This window comes from Osmia bicornis, chromosome 5, assembly GCF_907164935.1.
Source record: "Osmia bicornis bicornis chromosome 5, iOsmBic2.1, whole genome shotgun sequence".
In the NCBI taxonomy this organism is placed as follows: Eukaryota; Metazoa; Arthropoda; class Insecta; order Hymenoptera; family Megachilidae; genus Osmia; species Osmia bicornis.
The window spans coordinates 8,514,493-8,537,378 of NC_060220.1; the positions used below are offsets into that span (position 1 = coordinate 8,514,493).

Here is a 22,886-nt window from a genome sequence, read left to right on the forward strand (position 1 = left end):
TGATTTTGTAGAATATCATTCGTGAATATAGAATAATTATTCGAAACTGTTACGAGTACGCGTTATTTGCAATAAAAACGTGCGATGGTAGGGAGAGAAAAATGAAAATTTACAATGCACCCTAACCGAGCGCTGTAGAAACGAAATTCCGCACAACCGGCAAGCGTGTTCAACACAGTCGGTATTACGCTCGTTTTATTTCGTTAATGCCTGCTGCTCCGTCCGTCTACTCGCGCTTTTATTCATGAACACGCGAGCCGCTTCTACACCCACCCGATCCTACATGCTCGTTGCGTGACGTATTCCGCCAACGTAGAACAGCGTCTGCGTTAATGAATAGCCTGCAAGAATTCCGATATTATTCTCATAATTTCGTTTCGAATAAAGTATTCGGTGTTTTCATAGTTGAAAAGGGGAAAAAATTTGATCGAAGTCAAAGGGAGAAGAACGAAGATTCGATTAAATTTAAATTACTTCCGACTACAATTATTGCGTTACAAAGGTCTTTTAGCATTCAATCCCTTTGTCCTTTTTACCCCTACTTCCTTGCTGATCCATTGAACGAAATTCTTCTGCACTTTCAGCGTCGCTTTCATCGCGCTTTATCAGAAAGGAACAAGCTGGCCGTTTCGGAGCGGCGCATCGTCGCATATTTTTCCAGGGCCGGTGCTCGAGCGGGGTGTAATAATAAAACCGAAACCAGCCGTCGCGTTATATACACATACACACATCTATACATATCTGTATATAAAACTGAAGCGGCGCACTTTTCCAGCCGCGGTGTATATTCGAGTCCTCGCTTTGAATACAGCGTCCGTAGAACGGCAATAAAGAGTTTTGACAAACGGGGGGTTGCGCGGGGGTTTGAACGCAGCCCGTTTGCCTCCGCGGCTCGTTGCACGTTGCAACGGTGCACCAGCTATGCATCGCCAACCTTTTTCATTTGCCACAGAAAAACGAATGAACGTCGCTCCCGACGACAAACGGCGAGTACACGTCGGCTACATGAATACGCTAGCCGGCGTTTATGCGTTTTATTCGCCAACCAACGCGTAACGATCAAAATAATTCATGGACAGTGTTGCCCCGAGAAGTCGCCGTATCGAATATGCTTATCGTCGATTTAACTCGTTTGTCAAGACAACTTTGATTTACTAGTAGATTTATTGAAAAAGATCGAATGTTAATTCTACAAATGTAGATTGTGACACCACCATCCCTCGCGATGACAAAATTTCCATCTACGAAGCAATTACAGCGAGAGAAGGACAAAAATTTCGCCAGCCGGCATCAATATACACGTTTGGCCGAATGACAACACGTTGTATCACATGCTGGATACACACACCTGCGCCCATCTCGTCATCCCATTCCGTCGGTTTTACCATTCGACCTCGCCTCCCCGCGCCCCCGTTCACCACCCCGCGAATCATCGAACGATGAAACACTCGATTACTGCATTAACAATGCTACTAATTCAGCACGCCGTGTCCTCCCTCGCACCCCCTTCGCGTTGTCTCAACCATTCAACGGGCGTGAATTGCAATCGATATCGTAACGTTACAATGTTCCGAGTGGCGATCATCTCTCTGTTTCGCTCTTTGAAAGCTCGTGGCCTCCCGTGTACACCGGCTTTCCCGGTGGCTGCCGGACACTCGTTTCCCGTTGCCCGTTAAAACGTTTAAAACGACCGCACGACCGATACGTCATTCCGCGATGTCCGCGATCGGCCGCGTATCGAAACGGCCTGACGACACACGATCACCACCATCGGCTAAATCGTAATCGCTGACTCCCGATTTTCACCGCGGTAATGAAACTCGAACCGAATGGCTTGTTCCACGATCGAAACCGTTTCGATCGATCTGTCGTTTCTACCTTGTTTTATGTTTTTTCCCTCATCCCCTTGTATCGTACATTGTCCTTTTTCTTTCTCCAGTAACTCTGTCCCATTTTCGATAGCTTTGTATAAGACAAATGGAACATCCTGTAGATGTACGTATACCACTAGCCGAGTTTATAAATTGCGCCTGTATCGCGGCCTATCAATCTTGATCGATCATCGAAATCGCTCTCGACATTGCTTGTTCACTTGGCATGAAAACCGTTAAAACGTGTCGTTCGCGTGACCATCAGTGTCGACATTGAACGGCGAATCTAAACCTGTCAGTCCGAACTAAATCAGCAACGAAAACGCATTCTACACTGGCTGACAAATCTCCCAATGCAGATTTGACACCTGCGATAATTTTTTATTTTATTCTCTCGAGATGAGAAACTCTGTTGTTGCGATATTTTACAAGTTCTTCGAATTGACACGGTTAGATGCATCGATGGCAAAAGGTTTAAGATGGAACATAAAGGTGGTAGAGATCGGTAGCCGAGAAACGCGATCGTATGGGTGCTCTGCGGATCGAGTGGTGGTGGTTACTCTTCTCTCTCCTCTCCCCATCGCTCAGGCAATGAATACGAATAGGTTTCGAGATACGATCTCTCTCGGGATACGCGGTATGGAGGGGTTAAATTAAATGATTTGCATAAGTAGGTGGGTGTCGACACCGGCAAACATTGACAAACGCGTGTGCAGCAGCCACTTTGTCTCTCCCGCTATCTCCCTTTTCCTTTCCTCTTTCCTTCCTTCCACCTTACCCTTATTCCCGACTAGCCTCGCCTGTACAGCCAGCTGGGGGAGGACGGCATCAGCTTATAAGAAGAATATATTATTACGTATAATGGAAACAGCGAGTTCGACGTAAACCAGTTGCGAGATAAGAGCAACCCGCCACGCACGAGTCGACACGTGTCGAACTGGCTGCGGGTCACTGATACAGCCGTTCGCAATTACGGTACACACGTCGTTGCAAAAGCGAGCCAATCGAGACGATAATCTTTCACCGGGTTACGGCGCCACCACAATTACCCGTTCACCTTAATTTACCGATCAATTTTTCATTTTACACAATGCGCAAACATTTTTTAATTTCATGTAATTTCGATGGAAGTAGACGGAAACGAAGATAAAGTTGAATGGTTAATCGAGGGTCGTTGAATCGGCGAAGAAATGACGCTCGTTGCGTTCGGTTTGTAAACGAGCTTCTCTCGGGGCAATGCGAACCCTCGTTGGGGCACCGTCGAGCATCAGCCCCTGGGTCCGAGTGTTTGCCGTTGTTGCGACAACGGCGTCACGTGTCAATTCGCATTATTACTATTTGTCGAAGAGCGTGGCCGGTCGAAAGGGGCAAGGGCAACACAGGCGACCCTTCGTGGGAAAAGCGAAGGCAAACAAAATAAAATAGAGATAGATAAAGTGGCGCTAGTATCGGTGTTCGAGGGTTGCTCGTTCGCCACGAGTACCCCTAGCTCACGGCCTCCTCCTTTACTTAATCCCGGATTGACTCGTGTCACTTATTAATATTTTATGCAAACACCATGATTTACGGGCTGGCGAACGCATTACGGGGCAGCAGCCTTTCGTTTGCCAGGCCTCGATAACCGTGGCCGCGACAACCTTTTTATCTTTCCGGTTCATCGTGACGGATCGCATTACGTCTTGATTCGGGATGCAGAGCTCTCCCATCATCCCCTGCTGATTATTGGATAAAGTCGTATACAAGTCCGTCGCGTCCAGACCGATACGATCGCCGATTGCAGCCTTGATGAAGGACCATCTCATCCGGACCGGTTAGATTCAATCTTTGTCGCGCGATTTTAACAACCGATGTAGGTGTTGTTCGATCATCTTTATGAGGTGTTTTTTAATTTACGGCCAGACCTGATGGAAAGAGGTGCAATGTTTTGTGTTTATTTATTTATTTGCTTAAACGAGAAATATTTTATATGATATTAGTAATCGATTTTACTATAATTAGAATTTTGATCGACGTTGTGTACCTAGGCTTGTATCAGCCATATCGTTCTCCGAGTGGTTTCCATTGCCGCTACTCTGTCGCGTTGGTGCAAATCGTAGGGCGAGGATGTCGATGGGGAAGGGACGGTCGGAAAAGGCAAAATCTGCAAGCCAAAACGAATCAGAGTAATCCTCCTCGACGCGTTCTCGAAAACCCCCCCCCCCCCAGTCTCTCTCTTCTGTACTTGAGCCGAAGAGAAAAGGGTCGACGACGGTCGATGAGCATTTCGCAAATGGATCTGTCTCTTTTTTTCCTCCCTCCTTCGAGCTTTCCATTTCTTCCTTCACCCTTCCTTCCTTTCTTCCTTTCTTTCTTCTGTTGCCTTTGTTTTTTCTTTTTCTTTTTTTATTCTCAACGTCGCGGTGGAAGCGGTTCACCGCCAATGTCTCTCTTTTACCTTCAATTTCTGTTCGTTTCTCTCTCTTCTCGTTTGCACGCCTTTATTTCTCCCCTAGCTTTCTTCTTCCTTCTCCTCCGCCTCCACCTGTGTCGTATCTTCTCGGCAACCTCTTAGTCGATCCTTCTCTCCTCTTCTGTTTCCCTCGATCCTTTTGTAGAAGAGTCTGGTCGTCGTTCCGATTCTCCCTCGAGCCCTCGCGGCTGTCCTTCGACGAGCCCTCGACGCTTTAAATTGCTGATGAGCATTTTTAGATTGGTTACGTTAAGTGAATTGGTACATAGGCGGCACTGTGTTCTCCCGATAAAAGTCTTTAATGAATCCCGAAGGAAGATGGCCCCGGCACGACCGCGATACCATTTCCCTTCTCCTCGCTTCGTCTTCTATACGCTCGATACAACCTATCGATACGAACTGCAACGTAACACGATTTTCCTATAATGGCCACCGTGGCGCGAATAATTTCACGCCTTTCATTTCGAACGCTTCTGAATCATTTAAAAATTTTCTATTAACGCGGATTCAACGACTTTTTGGCGGGGAGTGGGGGCCGACAAGGTAGTGAACGAAAGCCGCTGACACACGTAAACACCGGGATGAAAGGGGGAAGATAGCAGAGCGAGTTAATTAAAACCCTCTCCCGTCGGCATTAGAACCGAAATCGTGGCTCTGCCTGTTCTTTCTGCCGGTAACCGCTCACCCTCTCGTATTCTTTGCTCCGTTGCTTTCCTCACCCCGTCCCGTCTGCTGAACGAAGGGACAGAGAAAATCGTCGGGACATCGGACAGGCTGTGCGCCTCCTGGCCTGATCCGATAAAAGGAACGGGTAGCCGTCCGAATGCGTCCGGGACCGAGCAACAACAATAATGTCGTCGTCAGTTCGTTAAGCGCTTCTTTCAGGGCTGTTCTCGTCTCACCTCGACGAAGGGCAGTCCGAGGTGCGAGAACCGCCTCGAGATAACTAACCTCGGCCCACCTACGCTCCGCTCCGCTCCACTCGTTACGACATCGGCACGCGTGACTGCGTCAGCCCGTGCATGCGTGACTTCGTCACCTGAGATAATATCGTTGAACCGACCATCTATCATTCGGCGATTCCCCGCAGACGTGGCCCGTTCAGAGCGTCTTCGGTCCTGGTTATCTCTTCTGGAACGACGCTTGGGAACGAGAGACCGTATCCTGGCTAACTCGTCAAGAATGCACCGTGACTAAGCTACTGTTTTCATTCCAGGCTCGAGCTAAACGAGGTGCCTGACTGACGGAAAATTTTGACAACACCCGTGTATACGAATTCTTCGAATGATTTTTTTCATTTCTTCTAACGTCGGTCCTTCACGAAAGTCACGATTCGTGATGGTAACCGACTATGCGTCGTCGGAATATTTTAAATCAATTCGCATTTGTATGCATCTTATTTATATAACGTTCATCGCGTTCCTTTGTGTTTACTAATTGCTCCGTCTAATTCTGTTTACAGTTTCGCACGAGCCGAGTCCGTCGTGGATGGAGCGAGCTCAGTCTGTTTTGAGTCGCGTCGCGTCGCGTTGGTTCGCAGGACGATCGGCGCGATAAATTCACGGAATAAATACCGATATAGAAAACACGGGGAGTACGCGCGTGGTACACGCGTGTGGTTTTGTTGCATCGATACCGGGGACCGATCAGCGTTAAGTGATCGATCGCTGACACGCGATGATTCATCGCGATTACCGATGCTGCATTGTTCGGAAGAAAAAGCCCGGACCAAGTCGATAAGGCGTATTGTCCATCATCGAAGCTGATTTTTCCCATCGAGTGTTGTGGCTCGTTTGCTTACCTTCGTCCTATACCATCCTGACGTCTACATCGGTGAGTACATTCAGATATTATTTGTAGCTGGCATGACTTGGATCAGAAATTATCAGTTTTTGAAAAAAAATATTATTACGATCAAACTTGTTTCTTTGAAAACGATCTCTATTATCATACCGAATTGACGGCATTGAAAAGCGTAGCTCGACAGTAACGGAACTGTTTCTGTTGCGGTTTCTAGTAGCAAGTCGAATAATCGTGTCAACGATATTATATGCGACGCGATGCAACGCCTAAATAACACGAACAGGGATGAACGAGGGGGAGAGAAAGAGCGTCGAGCTGTATCTCGTTAACAAAGCCAGCCGTACATGTACGTTCGGCAACAGATGCGAAACGATGTCACTCAGAACATGCACGAACTGGGGTCACGGCAAATGATTGACATATTTTCCGCGCGGTGAATTCATTCTGGAGGATCGCATAAAGGTTTCATCGTGACCGATCCGATTCTCTCCCTCACCTTCTTCCTCGTTCAAAAGAATTGATGCACGTTTCGTTCTCGACCAATTTGCACCGCCACGTAATCCTTGGGTCCCCTGGGACACGCGTAAGAGTATTTTACGAATCTCATTTCCGGTAACCCCCTGCACTAGGAACGTTTATAAACAAGTGTGATTTTCGCGTAGATATTTGTTAATTTGCATTTTTTTTTATCGTCGAGATAGGGTTGAGAAGTTTTAGAAAAATCGAGTTGTATTCTAATAACGCGTCCGGCAAACGCGATCCTCCCCCGTAAATGGCATATGGACAGAATTTCGGTTCATCTAAATTCGTCAACTCGTCCATTTAAGTTAGCCCCTGGCGAACGAAAGCTGTCACGGGACTCGCGTGTTTCTAAGCAGCCGAAAGGAGGAAGAAAAGAGGAACGTACGAAACGACGAGGACGATAGGGTGGGCCGTGTCGAGTTTCGCGATCTGACAGCAAATATGCGCCACTTGGCAGCTGTATATGGGTGCACCTAAGCGGACAAGCCTGTTGAGATTTGAAACGTAACACCCGTTACCCATAGATAGACAGAGAGAGATGGAGGGAATTGAGCAACAACTTTGCTCTTTCTATGGTAGAAAACCATCCCCCTTGGAGCCGAAACTTAGCTCGATCCCCCGATTCCTCTCTCTCTCTCTCTCGATTCTCTTGTACGTCTCTCAGCCTATGAAACAGGGCGACACGTTTAATTGGTAATCCGTTTAAAGGATTAGTAACTCACGATGGGTATTAGGATGTGTCGCTGGTCCGCCTGCAGCTTGTCCGTTTCGCACGGACAAGCCGAAGGACACGATACTGGCCACGTCGATGGATGCTACTCGATCTCGAGGTCGGTGGCCCTGTTTCCCACCCCGATTTCCTTCATTTTATTTTTCCCCTTTTAACGCGAATCGCGGTCACCTGTCGTTTCGTTGAATATTACAAATTTTCATACACTTGCTATCCCTGATCGAGATCGTTCGTGAAATCACCTCGAGTATCCATTTTATCGTCTCGGTAGTTCTTTCGATCCCTCTTTTTTCTTTTTCTTTTTTTTTCAAAGCGATCACACGAGTCGTCGCGCACATCGGTCGGGATAGCTAGGCGGCACAAAAGCCCGATGGATCTCCGGTAGTTTTCGATGCAAAGCGGGGCCCGAGGGTGCGTCGATTCTTTCGCTCCTGTCCCGTTTCCTACTCCTTCTCTCTTCCGGAGTGTTCGACACGACACGACACCGCGGGGCGTGCTCACTTTTCAAACGAGCTTACTCTTCGCCACGCGAGAGCACATAGCCCGGGGGTAGGCTGCGTTTCAAATCCGGTCTGATCTAATAGGGATTAACAAAGTGACAAATGTAAGAGTTAGCGATGCCAGGGCCGCCTGTCTGTCTCCCCTTGTCTCTCTCTATTGCACCGATTTCGTACCAGGATGAACAGAATAAAAGTTCAACGGAGGACTTGATCGAACGTCGACGATGTTCTTAGAGAAAATGTTTTAAAATTAAAAAATTAAAATATACTCTCTTCAAAAGGAAGCGTGCCGTTCCCTTTCGTCTTCCGAAACGGTGCAAAGGGTTGTCTGGTCAGAAATTACATAAAATGCGTAACGAATACATATAACAAAGGAGAGGCATCCTCGATTCCGTTCACGTTCGCCCGAAAATTGATCGTTTTAACTGCTTCCAGCGTTTCGAACAGTTCCGGCACGAGTCCTATATTTATATTCTTATGTAAGATCGGGGTAGATAGACGGTAAGTACTTATACAAAGGGGAAGAAAAGGGTAACAGAACGTCGGACCATTTACAACCTGCTCCGAAACGGAACCACCAGTCTACATTGTTCGATTTAGCAAATTTATCCGATCCATTGATCGATAGATGTGTAACGGCGATTGAGAAACGTATCAGATCGTTCTTTAATAACGAGGACAGGATCTCGGCTAGAATTATCGGCACTTTGAACGCGCTAAAATTCCTGCACCGGTCATCAATCAGCTGGTCAACAACCACCTGGCCTACTTTTATCGATAATCTCCAGGACCCTTCGATCAGAGATTTTTTTGGCTAATGATAGACAAACGTAAAAGGCGGTGTCTGCCTTTCGTTGCAGTATTTAAACTGTTTTTTGGGAAGGGGTTGATGGTGATAGATTAGAGAATGGAGAATAAACAGTAGTAAAAGTCGTAGTTGCAATATTGAAGATTCGGTGTTTTACTAGAATTCTTCATTTCAAAAGATCATCAACAAAAGATAAATAATACTCGTTCAACAAAGTATCTTTTAACCACACAAGAGGTGTGCTTCCTTTTGTTCAACTCGTACATGAAATAAAGATTAGAGATTGAGCGAAGATTAAGAGATTTAAAAGAGGTAGGAGATACAATTAACGATTATCGTACTGTATTCCTTCCTCGATATCTCGATGTGAAAATCAGCCGCAATTAACTTTCCATCCAATATTCATTACCACCCATGCATTTATCTAACAATTATCTATTATCTACTAAATTCTAAGAAACTCTGCATAATCTCAAAGAGAATATTATTACATCAATTTATCCCAGTACGGGACAGAGTCGGTTGCATCGAACGGATGCAAAGGATCCCGTTGCTCTACGTTCGTGCGTTCGCTCGCAAGAAATCCAATTATACAAGCACGAGGATCGAGCAAAACTGTCGCGAAGGGTTGGCCCAGGATCTGATTCAAAATCACGTCGCGGTGTGTATTTTGCGTTCGAAAGGCGGGGAAAGAGCAGACGCCGGGCTATGCGGCTCGCAATAAATCAAATCGAGTTTTTCAGGGCAACGTACGGGCCCGGGCACGAATGGTAATGAAAAGAGCAGCGGACGATACAGGCGCGATAACATTCCGCGTGGCCGCGTGTGCCGCTCGCCGCGATGCCAAAGACGACAAGCACGAATCGTCGTTGCAAAACCGAACGCGTCTCGAATCTCTCGAATTCTCTCGTTCATTCGTAAGTCCGCGGTAGGGTACACCCGGGGCCAAGGTAGACTTCCTAAGTAAAAGAGGGAATCTCCTCCTTCTAGAGTGTACACGCGTTTAACCAATCGGAAAATAAAAGAAAAGGAACTCCGGTTAAAAATAATTAAACGACATAATTTTATTCGTCTCATTATCGAAAGCGACGTGTTAACGCGTGTATTTAACACACGAACAAGCGTAACAACTACGAGTTAAACTAATCGCGAGCGAACAAGATAGATGTAACGAGGCCGTCTACAGCTGCGCGTATCAGCAGTAATACGAGTATCTACGATATTCGTAATTAGTCGGAACGTGACAGTAATATCGCGCTATTTCAACATGGATTTCCCTGTTCGAATTCGATAATACGAGTATTTGTTCCCCGTCTGTTCGTCTGCTGATAATAATTCGACCTGTACGTATCACGGGGAACACGGTCGATTTAGTTTTAGAAAATGAAATAAAAATTGGGATATTTTATAAAGAAGGATTATTTAATTAGTTCAGGAGAAACGTAAGAATACTGAGAAGGCTTCATCCCGTCTCTCTCATGCGATTTGAATATTCGCCGCGTCTTCGTCTCCGCTCGATCCTCCTCGTGCGGGTAATTAATGCACGATCGAACGGAGCAGAAGAAGAAAAGCCGCTCGATCGCGTTCGTCCATCATCCTGGGATCGGTAGGACGAGGAGGCCAACCGAAACGCGTGCTCCTCACCTGAGAACCGACTTGTTCCCGCTTGATCCGGCTGGTATGTAAATGTTAGCCCTTCGACAAGGCTCCGAGTTACTCGATTTGCAGCCAGTTCGATGTTTAACCTTCTCGGTACAACCTTCTTGGCTCGACTTTAGTCTACAATATTTCTTTCTTTACCATTTCAAAATTATTCAGAATTAATTGTCGTTATTCTTTTCATTGGCGCTCCTTTTATTCCTCGCTTGTTATAAGAAAGAACGTTACATTCGACGGAGTCTATCGATTTATCGCGACGATTTAAAATTCATCCATGATGGTTAAGGAAAAACGAGGCTGAAAGGAGTTTGGCATGACAAACAGTCTCCTGAGGCTATATAAATACTTTCGCGGACTAAGTCATAATATCGAGTAGAAATCTTTAATTTCGGACTTGTCCCAAGTCGAAAGAAACATTCCGGACGTGCAGGGTGCAGGGCTATCGCGAGGCGAAATCGGCGCCGGAGAGAAAAGGATGCTCCTTGAATATTCTTCGCGTGGTCGAATCGGAATCGCCTGGAAGAACGATTCCTCTCGCATCGACAAATTCTGTCGTTTATCGTTAAAAAGAAAATTAGCGCACAGCTCAAGTTGAAGAGTGAAAATTTTCATATTCATTGGTTTATATTATTTTCGATTCGAACGACAATTCCCGATCACGATCAGATCCAGTTAGAATAATCCGATCGTTCCGATGCGACGACTCATTAACATTCCACGGTGTACATATATCGGGGCCAAAAGAAGCGTCGGGGAGTCGAGCCAGCATAGCCCGGTGGATCCACCATAAAGGACTCTCTCTCATTCACCTTTTCCTTCCTGCTCGCCTTCTTTCCTCTACCCATGCAACTCGTCCTACCTTCGACCGGCTGGATCCGGCACGGTTTCAGTCCCCAGATACTACCTGCCGCAACCGACACGCGTGCGATTCGCTCGCCTCCGTTGCCGAATTTCTGCTCGACACCTTCGTTGAAACGTGTTTCCACCCGTTGGAAAAATGGAAACAACTGGGAAGCACGGGGACGCCTCGGTGTCTTGGGGTGAGTGTTAAGGACGCGACAAATTGTGGAACGTGTGAAAGTAAAAACGGAAATACTTCCGTTCACCTTAAAAGGGGAGGTGTTGGGAAAATTCTGGTGCTGTCTGTTGTGAGTATTTATTTTTATTAGAATCAAATCTTCCTTATATATTTTTTAATTTTGGGAGGGAATCAGTCTCCTAGCTTCTACCTAACTTTAATAGTGATTCTAATAGTAAAAGCTGTGTTCTTCGTTTTTGTAATGGAGATAAGGTGTGTTTGCTGGAACGATGGCGCCACTGTACGGGACTCTGTATTATTCTCGTAGAACACCATGTTTCTGTACAATTGAAATCAATTGTTCGTCGGAATGTGTTCAAATAATTCTACTAATTTCCTCTAAAAACCTGCTAAATTTCTTGTGGAACACCTTCGACTACCTTAATCATTCTTCGAAGCAACGGACACTCGTTCACGTCTCCGAGACGAGACGGAGAGGGCTGTAGCGTTGATTCAATATTCAACGAGTCGTTGTTTTACCTCGTCCAGCTGCCCACGCACACAGGTAGGACATTCGCGTCGAGAGAAGAGGCACACAGGCGAAAAAAGACACATACGAGAGAGGCGAGCAGCTTCCTCAGCCCTATAGAGAGATCGCAGACGAGATTCTTGGTGGCCGCGAGGAATAAAATCTGGCCGCATTATTCAATCGGTGTACCGTGGTCGGAATGCGTGGATCAAACTTAATAATGCGAGATGTCGGAGGGAAAAAGCGCGTGGGGAATATCGGGATCGACGACGCTAGGCATCGCGACGACGACGTCGTCGTCTTTCGCGCAAATTAATATAAACGACGCGAAGCTATCTCACCGACGGTTCATCGAGTATGCGTGCCGTGCGAGCAATCTGATTGCCTCGTCGTCCTTCGAAATACCTAGCCGGAATCTCGCGTCGCATCTTGATCACTGAATTTTCCCTCTTGCCACGATTTTCCTTCCATTTCCATCGGCCCGAACACCGAAGGAAGCTGATTAACCGTTTAAATTCTAAAAATTGCTCTTCGATTAATTATTTCCTTTTTTTTTTTGTGACTCTTTATCCAGGACGTATTGTAATTAGAAAATTCTTCGAAATAACCATACTCATTCTCCCATAATTCTATAGGAGAAACAGAGCGGTTTCTGATCCCTTTCTTTTACCTCGCGCGTAGAATAGAAGAAGCGAGCCGGGGGCAGCGAGCGAGTCAGCCTCGTAAGATAAACTCCTCATTAGCGTGACAAACCACGGAGGCTTAATTATCCCGTGGCGGGTGGCCGTTGCCCCGGGTGAAGATTGCACCCGTTCGAAACGTGGTCGTTCGCGTCATAAAAGCTCGACTCGCCGCGAGCTTACGTTGCTCCCGGTTCTGTCAATTAAATTCGTGGAACGATGGCCAACCTCTTCTTATCGCCTGTTCCGGCACACTCTGAACGTGTGGAGCATCCGTTCGGTGGCCTCCAGGCCGGAGCTGCCCTCTCAAATAACCAGCCTCGGGATAATTATCGGGAACCGATTATCGAGGAATTTTCGAGGATATGGTCGACCAGCGGTTACGACCAGACCGCGTATCTCCTCATTACGATCTACTCATCTGATCGCATCGGCAACGAGAAATGAGCAATTTCTGGTAATGTTATGAGAATAGCTTTTTCTTCACGAATAGGTTCCTGATATTTATTCAAAATCCCGGTAGAGAAATAAGAAATTAGTTTTTAAAGTATATTTTTCAAAAAATAAAGAAAAGATGAAGAATTTTTGTCGGCAACGGAGTAAGATTCTCTTTTACGCAATTTACACGGTTCAAAGAGATGTCTAGATTTACACGCTTGGGACAAGAGATTGAGAACGTCAACACGTGGAGAGGTAGAAGGACAAATCCACAGTCGCGGGGGAGGGACCGAACCCCGAACGTAAAGAGCGGGCCTTTCGAGTGCAGACTTTACATATTTGTATTCTACTCCGGTCTGTTTGCCGAAACATCATATTTCGGCTCGTACTTGCGTAAAAGAGAAGCCGGTTGTCGTTTGCGTTTGCGCCGAACCACGAACCGACTTCGTACTCCTCCACGCAGCAAGTAGCTCCTCCTTGCTTCTGTCTCTCGTTTTTCCTTGTCCTTACTCCGCTGTTTTCGTACGATCGATCCGGTTCTTCTTAATTCCACCTCGTCCTCTCTACCGCTAGCTTTGCATCGTGTCTCTTAAACATTTCCCTCGAAACGTAATCACAGAGTGAGCTTTTTATACCGGAAGTTGGTACGATTTAATAAACATTTCTCCAATGCTTTCTGATCTCAAATGACCTGAAACAAAAGTGTGAGCCGTGCGTCGCCGACCTTCCGGACGGATCCTTTGTACCAATAACGAAAAAATTTCTAAGTTCCTTTTTCACCAAATTCACGAGACAAAAATTGTATCATTGAATAATCGTTTCGAGTATTTATTCCCTGTTGCGGGGAAATAGAAGAAATGCTGGCACAAAGAGAATACTCGTTTTTAGATTCGGGATCTCGGTATTGCATTCACGACGTGTTCCTGTTTCACGAGCGACACGGTAAGCAACTTGTCCGTGGAAAACGCCAACAGCCAGCCAGCGAGTCGATCGAAGGCAAGACTGAAATTTCACCACCACGTTGGCCACGTAACACGTACACGTGTGGTTGAGAAGCGGGGGTGGTTGAGAAAGAGGACGGTCGAAGGGGGTGGGTGGTTCGCAGACGATTGTACTCTCGGCTCTTTCTCCGGCAGCGCTTTGTAGCCCGTAAACTTTCTTCGTTCGACAACCCTCGCGTCGGATCTCGAGGCGGAGGAAAGCGAGAGAAACCGTAGGAATAGTCGAATCGTGCCGCTTTCCAGCCCAAGTTTTTCCATGGTGGTAGCTGCGCAATCATTTGTTCAACACACCGCCAACAAATCCAATACGCTGCCAACCACCGAACACACGGATTTCGTTTTTCCCTTAACTCAACCATCCCGCTAACCCCAACTCCTATCGTTTTCTCCTACCTTCTCTCGTCTTTGCCCATCGAAGAATCGTCTACGTGCCAGATTCTATACACACGATCCTGTTTCTGTAGCTCGTTTTATGGACTTGTGGTTCGAATAAACGAGAATTTCAAGCTCGTTTTTAAATTCTGATTAAGAAACGAAATAACGAATGGAAAGATAGATTCGAGGAAGGGTGACATCGATGAAATTGATTTGAATAAAATCAATTTAAAGAAGGAAACACGAAGGCGCCGATGTTTCCCGTCGCATGGAAATCACTTTGTCACGAATCGAATTTGTTTGTACCAAAAGAAAGCTCGAGGAGAAACCTTTTCCTGAGCACTCGCGAACGTGAGAGGACTGTTGGATTTATTCGAAAAAAACGCTTGACAGTAGGCGCGAAATGGCGTTCCGCGTTCGGTTGATGCACGGAGGGCGTGGAAAAGGGCCGATTCCTTAATATCCCCTGGAGAGGCCGTGGGGATCAGATACACATCGCTCGGGTTCGCCTATCTATTCAATATGCCTCCATTATTTGGTAGGTGATAAGGTGGAACGGTGGTCTGACTCCTCTTCCATTGGCCTGCCCTTGCCCTACACCGGCGACCAGTTCGCCCTGGGATATATCTTGGTCTCCCTAGGGACTCTACCGATGAACGATAGCCCTCGTTCTTCCCTTCTATCGCTTCTTTTTCTATCGTTTCTGCTTGCTACCGGGTCCTGCTTGTTTTACAACCCTGTCGAATCTTAGCTGAAGATCGCAAACAGTGATTTTCTCTCTGATTAATTATCACTGTTAACGTTAATATTTCGTTAATCGTACGAAAACTTGAGTGAAAATTATTTAAGCTTTCCGAGCGATGTTTGCGGTAAGATAGACGAGTAGCAATCTATTTTATCCACCGAGTCAAACAAACAGGGAGAGGTTGAATGGTAGAAGCAAAAGTACCAGGACAAATAACGTTTCAAAGCTTGATTATCCCAATCCTCGCAACAAAAGCAAACACCGTCTCTAACTCGAAACGATGCACTCCGGTTCCCGAACGCGTACGCGTAAAAGAGGAAAGGAAAAAAGAAGAATAGCTACGCGAAGCGAGACTCGTGGCGAAATATGTATAAAGGAAAAAGGAGGGAAAAAATCGTTATTTTTCTGTCGCAAAGGGTGTAATGCTCGTAGCAGGATCGCGAGTTTCGTTTGTGCGAATCTCATTCAGTCGGCACGGAACTGGTGACATTCGACCTTCCTTGTCGAATATCAAGCCAGCATACACACGGCCCGTTTTCATATTCCTCTTTCTACCTCGTTGCACCCTGTTCGCCGGTTTTCCACAGCTTGCAAGCAAGAAACTGCTTTTCAAGCTAGCTTTTCACTGAAGAAACATGGTGTACGAGGTTGTGGATAAAAGGCGGCCCTATCTCGCCTCGTATCTCCACGGTCCCTACGAAACCGCCACGGGTGTCAGCCACCGCGCCGAGGGTGCACAATGGGCCCCATATGTTTGCGGGGGTGTATAACGCGAGCTTCGCCACCAGGGACCTCGATCGACCCTTTCTTCCCTCGAAACCGTTTCTCGCGATTCTAGCTACCAGGGTTAGGATGCATTTTTTCTTTTTCGATTTGCTTTTCTTTCCTTCTGCCACCAGGGAGGATGATCCTCGAGTTTGAACACCGGTTTCATGGGTGCTTTCAATTTGTAATTAGAAGGGCCTGGTGCGTTTGATAGAATCTTTCCTGAAATATCTCGCAGGCTGTCCATCCGGGAATTATGGAGATACGAGATCGATCTCGTTTCAGGAAATTTAGAATTTTTTATTTTTCAAGCCACCTAGATTGAACGTTTCAAATATGATTCTAATATCAATGTATTAATTAATTTGTACACTGTTCTCTACGAAAATTAATGAACTTTTTGCTCGTGGACGACAGTCTCCGTGTAGAGGTATAATGATATCGTTTCACGGTGTTCGACGATTCCGTTTAATTACCAAAAAGCACGCGAGAGTTTAATATCGTCGCGCGGATAAACGCGACGTGTCGCAGGGTGAGTTTTAATTTCGGGCGCGTCGACGCGTCCTCTACATTGTATAGCGTGACTTTTCACCAGGTGTTGGCTTTTTCAACGTTACCAGAGGCTGAAATACGCGCGTCGAATATATCGGAGAGGAAAGGTTGTCGATACACGGATCCGTTTCTCGCTGAATATTAAAAACAGAATCTGTAGAGATTCGAGACGGAACAAAATGGAAGAATCGCGGTTGTAAAGGGACCGTAGATACTTGGAATATTTTATTAGAAGAAAAATTAGAGAACAGCGACAGTGCTTTTCTTAGAATTTTTAAATCACGCTAAATAATACCGTCAATTACGAAGCCGATCAATTCGATTGGCTTGTAGAAAGGAAATTGCTGAAAAATTCGCAGGCTTCGTATCGAAGCGAAGAAGATTAGTAGAGACGGAAAAGACTGGACGCGAACGAGAGGAGCGCGGCGCGGCGTCGCGACGACATCCAATTAGAGGGAGGTGCGTACGCGGACGCTAACGAGTTTTAATGGACTCTCTCTCTTTCTCTCTCGTTCTGAATGCTCTTCTACGTGAACGAAAAGGCAGAGTGGCGCATTGGCAGGTCGCGTCAATCAGATAGCAACGACGAAACGCGCGGACAGAGGGTCGTTGAAGTGCCGATAGCCTGCGATCCGGCTTCCTGCTTTAATTTAATTGGACGATCGCCAGTCGCGCGTGCCACCTGATAAATAATTAACGCGTCTGGTCCGGATCGATTATCAAACTACCCTCCACGTAGATGAGGGATGGCTAGAACTCTCAATAGCAGGGTTAGAGGAAATTCCCTGATCGTCCGTCACTCGATTCCGAAACTCGTCCACTGATTCCAGACGATCCAACGTTTCCCTAACTTAATTGCCATTTCTTTATTCCATCAAACGCTTTCCGAGTAATGTACCTGAAATTTTGATTAAAATTGCATTTTCTGCTTTTTTTTTATTGAAATTTTTGCCTAATTTGGAATAAACTCGTGTTCTAAAATTTTATTTTAAATCCTTGTATTTTCGCAAATTTGTAGAATCACGAAGTGTATCTTGTAAAGCATCGTAGAGTTGGATGATCGCGTGACGATCGGTCGTCTCGAACCTAAATGGGTCTAATTAGTTTCTAAAGGACTTGTACCGTGTACACGGCGCGTACACTGTGTCCGGTTGATGAACAGCAATTATTTCTTCATCGAATCGTGCCGGCTCGCAGGGTAGCGAATACGTTTCGCACATATTACCTCATTATCATTGAGACACGAGGAACAGTGATTGTGGAGGGAAAGGGGCGCGAATTCGCCTTGGAGAGTCGGCCAATTTTCGATACCGCTCGTTCCGTAACCGGTTCGTTATAATTACGAATGCAAATTGCCACGGTAATTGACGAAGAGAAGAAATTGATCCCGATTACAATCAATAATTGTAAAAGCACGACCTCGGTTTATTATCTATGATACGATTAAAAGCGACAAGGCGGCTCTCTTATATCGTTAAAGCTGCGAATTACGAGAATACGATGGCTGAAAACGGTCGAAAAAAGAAATTATCTCCAAATAAATATCTTATCGCGTTAAATCGAAATGACTTCGTTAATCGAGATCGACCTCGGTCCACCCAGAAATAAAAATTAATATCCCGTTAATGAAAGCTTTTACAAAGCTTGTACATCTGCGAATGAACGAAATTTCGATACTGAAAAACGAGATAAAAAGGTGGAAGAGAAATGTATCCTACCTTCGATCCGATTAACTGTACAAGGTGCTTCAAAAATGATGGATTTTTGACACCCTGTACAGAACCGAATATAAACATCCACGATACGATGTACCGGTTTTCGTGTACACGCTTTTAGTTATTCACGGTTTACCTCGTTCCTCTGTAAAGTAAAAATTGATACGCGGTAATGAATGCTAATTAGAGCGTGCGGAATGAATAATGGGGGAACTGACATGTGGAAGGGTAAAAATAGATGGATATTGAAAATGAGGAAACAAATGGTTCCGTTATTGTAAGTGCACAGAAACAAGTTACCATGTACTGATATTTATGAATAATTAAATCGTACAAATGAAACTTTATACACGAGGTAGAATTTACAAAATTATATTCCAAATACTTTTTACAACAAGAAATATCATTTTCTGAGCAGAAAATCTGTCGAGGCGTCGCTTACGATCCCCTGTGTCAATTACAAAAGAGGAACGCGTGTAACGTGTGTTCGCGAATTACCGTTCGCGATCGAGCACACCTATCGACGCCTCTCTCGATATCTTCTCCCTATAAACGGCACGTCTTACGACCAAAGGACCCAGCCAATTTCCGTTCTCCTCTTCGAACCGGAATACGCGAACACGTATGTACACACGCATACACATATATACGTTCACATAGAAAGAAGCGATCGTGGCGATTACGTGAGAGAGCGTATCGCGTAAAATTGCTTAAACGTAGGAGAAGGGCTGGCCATTACGAGGTAGCCATTAAATGTAATGTACGATCGGGTAATACGTGCTCCAACAGCCTCGTGCATCGTCGGTCTACTTTTCGGCACGGCGGTGCCGATTGTACCCGATCGAAGGAGCTACTCCCAACTTCTACGCTTTTAACCGAGCGATAATTTATATATACACACGCCGTTCATCGGGAAACGAGTAATGTATGTAGACGGTCGATGGAAGAGATACCGAATGAAGTACTTAATTTTTGTGGGCTGACCAGCCGCTAGCCGACCGCGTAATAGTCCAATTATCTTCGAATGGAATCGTGGATGGGAACGACGAAACGGGAATCAGATCGTTGCTTTTCGATTTTCCTTTCGATTTTAGGCTTCCGAGTGTCGTTGAACCCAACAAGAATATATCCTTCCGGTTAAATCGCGTATGAAAAATATATTCAAAGGGATGGAATATCTTTTCACCCTTGGAGTACACGCGTGAAGTTCGCGAGCTTCTTCCGACTGCCATAAAGTCCTCCTCGTAAAGCCATGGAACAGGACTAAATACTTGGCGAGGCTTCGTAACTTGGTGCTGTACAAACAGAATTCGTGGTACGTTCCTTCTTTTTCCTTTTTTTTTTTCTTTTTTGTTTTCCTCTCGAGTCAAGAGGTAGACGAGGAAGCGTAATGGCGGTGGTATGCAGGCCGTGTTTTGCGAGGGGCCGAGTTCCGAAGAGGTGCATTATGAGTTCCAGATAAGAGTTCACACGCGGCCGGCATCCGGGCACCGCGTGGTACCCCTTAACAAATAACTTAACCGTATAAAGGAGCGCTTTAATCCTCGCCACGTCTACCCGTAAACGGAGGAAATCGACGAACCGACCGACAGTAACGACAGTTCGATCCTAACCGGCAAAGAATGTTTAAGTATACCCTGCCGCGAATAGTATCGTCTACTTATGCCGATCTCGCCATCGTCCTTCGATGCGGAATCGGTTGACGGCATTCCTCTGCTAGATTCCTGAATTAAACGTCATCCTGGAACCGGATGAAAAACCGTGTTCCAACGATAGGATTTAATATACTATAATTGGCGTATGGTATGACTTTTTTTTGAATAGGAGATCGTAGAATTTGTTTTTTTTTTTTTTTTTTTTTTTTTATTTAATTGATGGCAATAGAGTTGTAGGTATATTATTGGATTAAAGGTAGGATATTTTACTGTATTAATTATTTTTTCTTATTTTGTGGAATGATCACACGATCGTTATTATGTTTTCAAATGAGAGTCTTCAATAAATTCAACTTTATTACTCTCGTAATATTTCTCATTTTTCAAAAAAGAAAATAAGTATGAAGAACAATCGTTGCTTGTGAGTAGGATAATAATAATTCACTTACCAAGTCAATTAACGAAATGAATGCGTATTTGAGGTGGAACAGGAGGGATGCTTTATGGAGCAGGAAAAGCATAAAACTAGTCTCCATTACATCGTTATACTTCTATCTCGTAAATGGCCTTCTTAAAGGAAATCATTTAAAGTCACCTTGTATCTGTCTGATTCTCACACATCGATTTGACCGCGATAGCCAACAATGTATAACTTCACGAGCGCCAGGAAAAATATTACTTCCGGTGGTATGGAGTTCCTCGACAGTGGTCTACGTTCCAGTGTATCTGTATCCCGTACGATTAAAACGGTGCAAAACACTGGAACCGAGGAAAAAAGGAAGCGGTTTTCAAAAGGGATTCTCTCGTAGCTCGCGTGTATTGTGTTCGCGTACGGTCGCTGGAATAAATTTACGGGGTTAGATAACGAAGTGCTAATTAGTCGTCGGTCATACCCTCGACGATAGAATCTTGCCACGGTTTACGTCGTTTATACGATTAAGTTGCAGAACAAGTTTGAACATCAGCGTAGATCAAGGCGACACGGCGAGCCAGGCGTGAAAATGAGTGGTATTATTTTTCTTGACAAGAGGGTTTGATATTTCTAACATACGACACATAGTATCTTGATTCGCAACATATTTATTCGCTAATAATAATTAATCCCCGAAGATATACTCACTCTCGATAAGTAGAGTAAGACTATAATTTAATTACGGAACCAAGAATTTGTCATGGAACGTAATAAAAATAATTAATTAAATATGAAACACATTTGACCATGATGAAATTTATATGTAAAAGGTGGATTTCGTTTATCATCGTTCGTTCGCATTCACAGCTGGTTGCTAATTAGCTACTTTTATCAAATTATATCGAGATTGTGCAACGAGGTTGAAGTTGTAACTTCGAACAGATACTCAATCCTCGTGTTATTAAGAAACAATTTTTCAGATGTTTCGATAAACAGATTTGTTGCTTATTAACCGATACGTTTCTCACATTTTCTTGTTTATTAACGAGCACGATCGTTTGGTCGTCGTACACGGAATCGTGCGGTGGAAACGTAATGGGCAGCTGGCGATTGTAAAAGCTCGTTATTTCCGGAAACCGTGAGGCTCGTTAGCCCGCGTCGCGTTCTGCTCGGACCTCGGGCACAGGTGTATCGTTTTCTTCCAACCATTTCGTCGCACGGGGACGGTACACCCTTTAAAAAGATACATTCGTGGTGCTATCTCCGCGGCGCGGTGTATAAAATTATAACTGGGTGTACCGTGGATAGCGCGAATTAATTATATCGCGATACACCTGGTGCTAGAATTAACCTGCTGCTAGAACCAACGACAGCTTTATAGTTTCGAAGCTATTTATCCTTCTTTGTTTCAATCATTTCTCACATAGGGGACCATCTTACCACCTTCAAAATTAATTATTTTTAAAACGAAGCCTCGTGCAATGAAAAACTTGTTCCACATTTTCAAGAATCATCTTCCTTGATGCACGACACCCTGTATATCGAGCAGGTACACGAGCATCTCCCCAGGGAGCGAGTGGTACAACTCGAGTATTCCTCGCGACGACAGAAACTGACGACACAAATTCAAGACACGCAGTGTGTGCGTACACGCGTGTACGTGTGACACATCCGTTGACGTTCGTTCGAGCTGATCAGCCGGCAGATACATACGCGATCAGGCCGTTCTTACGTTTAGGCTGAATTAATTAGCGAGCAATCGCCGTCACTCTAATTGGACTAATTAACGAACGTTAGGCAACCGTGCGATTCGATACGATCGACCGCCCAATCGGCAGCCCTTTCGAAAACTCCGTTCGTGAAAGCGTCCACACGTTCGCATCGCGCCAAAAACTCGTTTCCTTAATATGACAGCTCGGAATTTCGGCCTCCGTCCTTCTCGCCGTTGATGGATCGAACGGCTCCTACGGACATCCACGAATCCCTGTCGTCGATCATCGATCACCGATCACACCGGGATGATACGCAACTTTGACCGGACGATACGACATTGTCCGAGCTTGTTCTCTGGATACCTCGCGTTCCGAACTGTTTATTTGCAAGCAACGAGCAATCAGTGTCCCGTTGACACTTTGCGGATTCTTAACTTCAACATCTCTGTTGATTCTCAACGGGATCGAAGCAGTCGTTTTAACGTTGCACATCTTACGAACGAAATAACCAGCATGTGTACGTACATCTGTCTATTTTTGACGAAATAAAGCCTGTTGCCGGGAACTTTGATACGGGTTCCATTATCGGTGGGTTGAATTAAAAGAATCGGAGAAACAGGTGCGAGATTAGCCGATCGAAAGCAGCTGGTTGTCGAGTTATTCGTTGTTACTGTTGCACCTCGATTGAGAGACACTCGAAGAGCATTGTTCCGCTTGTCGTCTCGGATCCACCGGCTGCGAAACTCGCGTTTTCCAAGCGATACGCCGAGCTGTCTGAAGCATCCTTATCTACTCGCAGCCACCATGGCTTCGAATAAGCGGCGTCATTTTGCTCCGACGGTTAATCGGATCGGAGACGCGAAAACGCCAATCCCATAATTCCCTCTGTGCTTGCTGACTTTCTTACAGCCACCTTTTTCGAACCAGTCGACGAACCCTTGTTTCGC

General features: G+C 45.4%; 1 protein-coding gene across 3 annotated transcripts in view; it reads left to right on the top strand.

The window, feature by feature from the left end:
• Window positions 1-22,886, top strand: part of LOC114872389 (N-acetylgalactosamine kinase) — a 75,821-nt gene that overhangs the window by 15,987 nt on the left and 36,948 nt on the right. For 2 of the 3 annotated variants that reach the window (XM_029179532.2, XM_029179531.2), the window contains exon 4: window positions 5,783-6,153. The exons of the other annotated variant lie outside the window; for it this stretch is intronic. The gene's annotated coding sequence lies outside the window, so the exon portion shown is untranslated. The remainder of the gene's footprint in view (window positions 1-5,782; window positions 6,154-22,886) is intronic. 3 annotated transcript variants of the gene reach the window in all.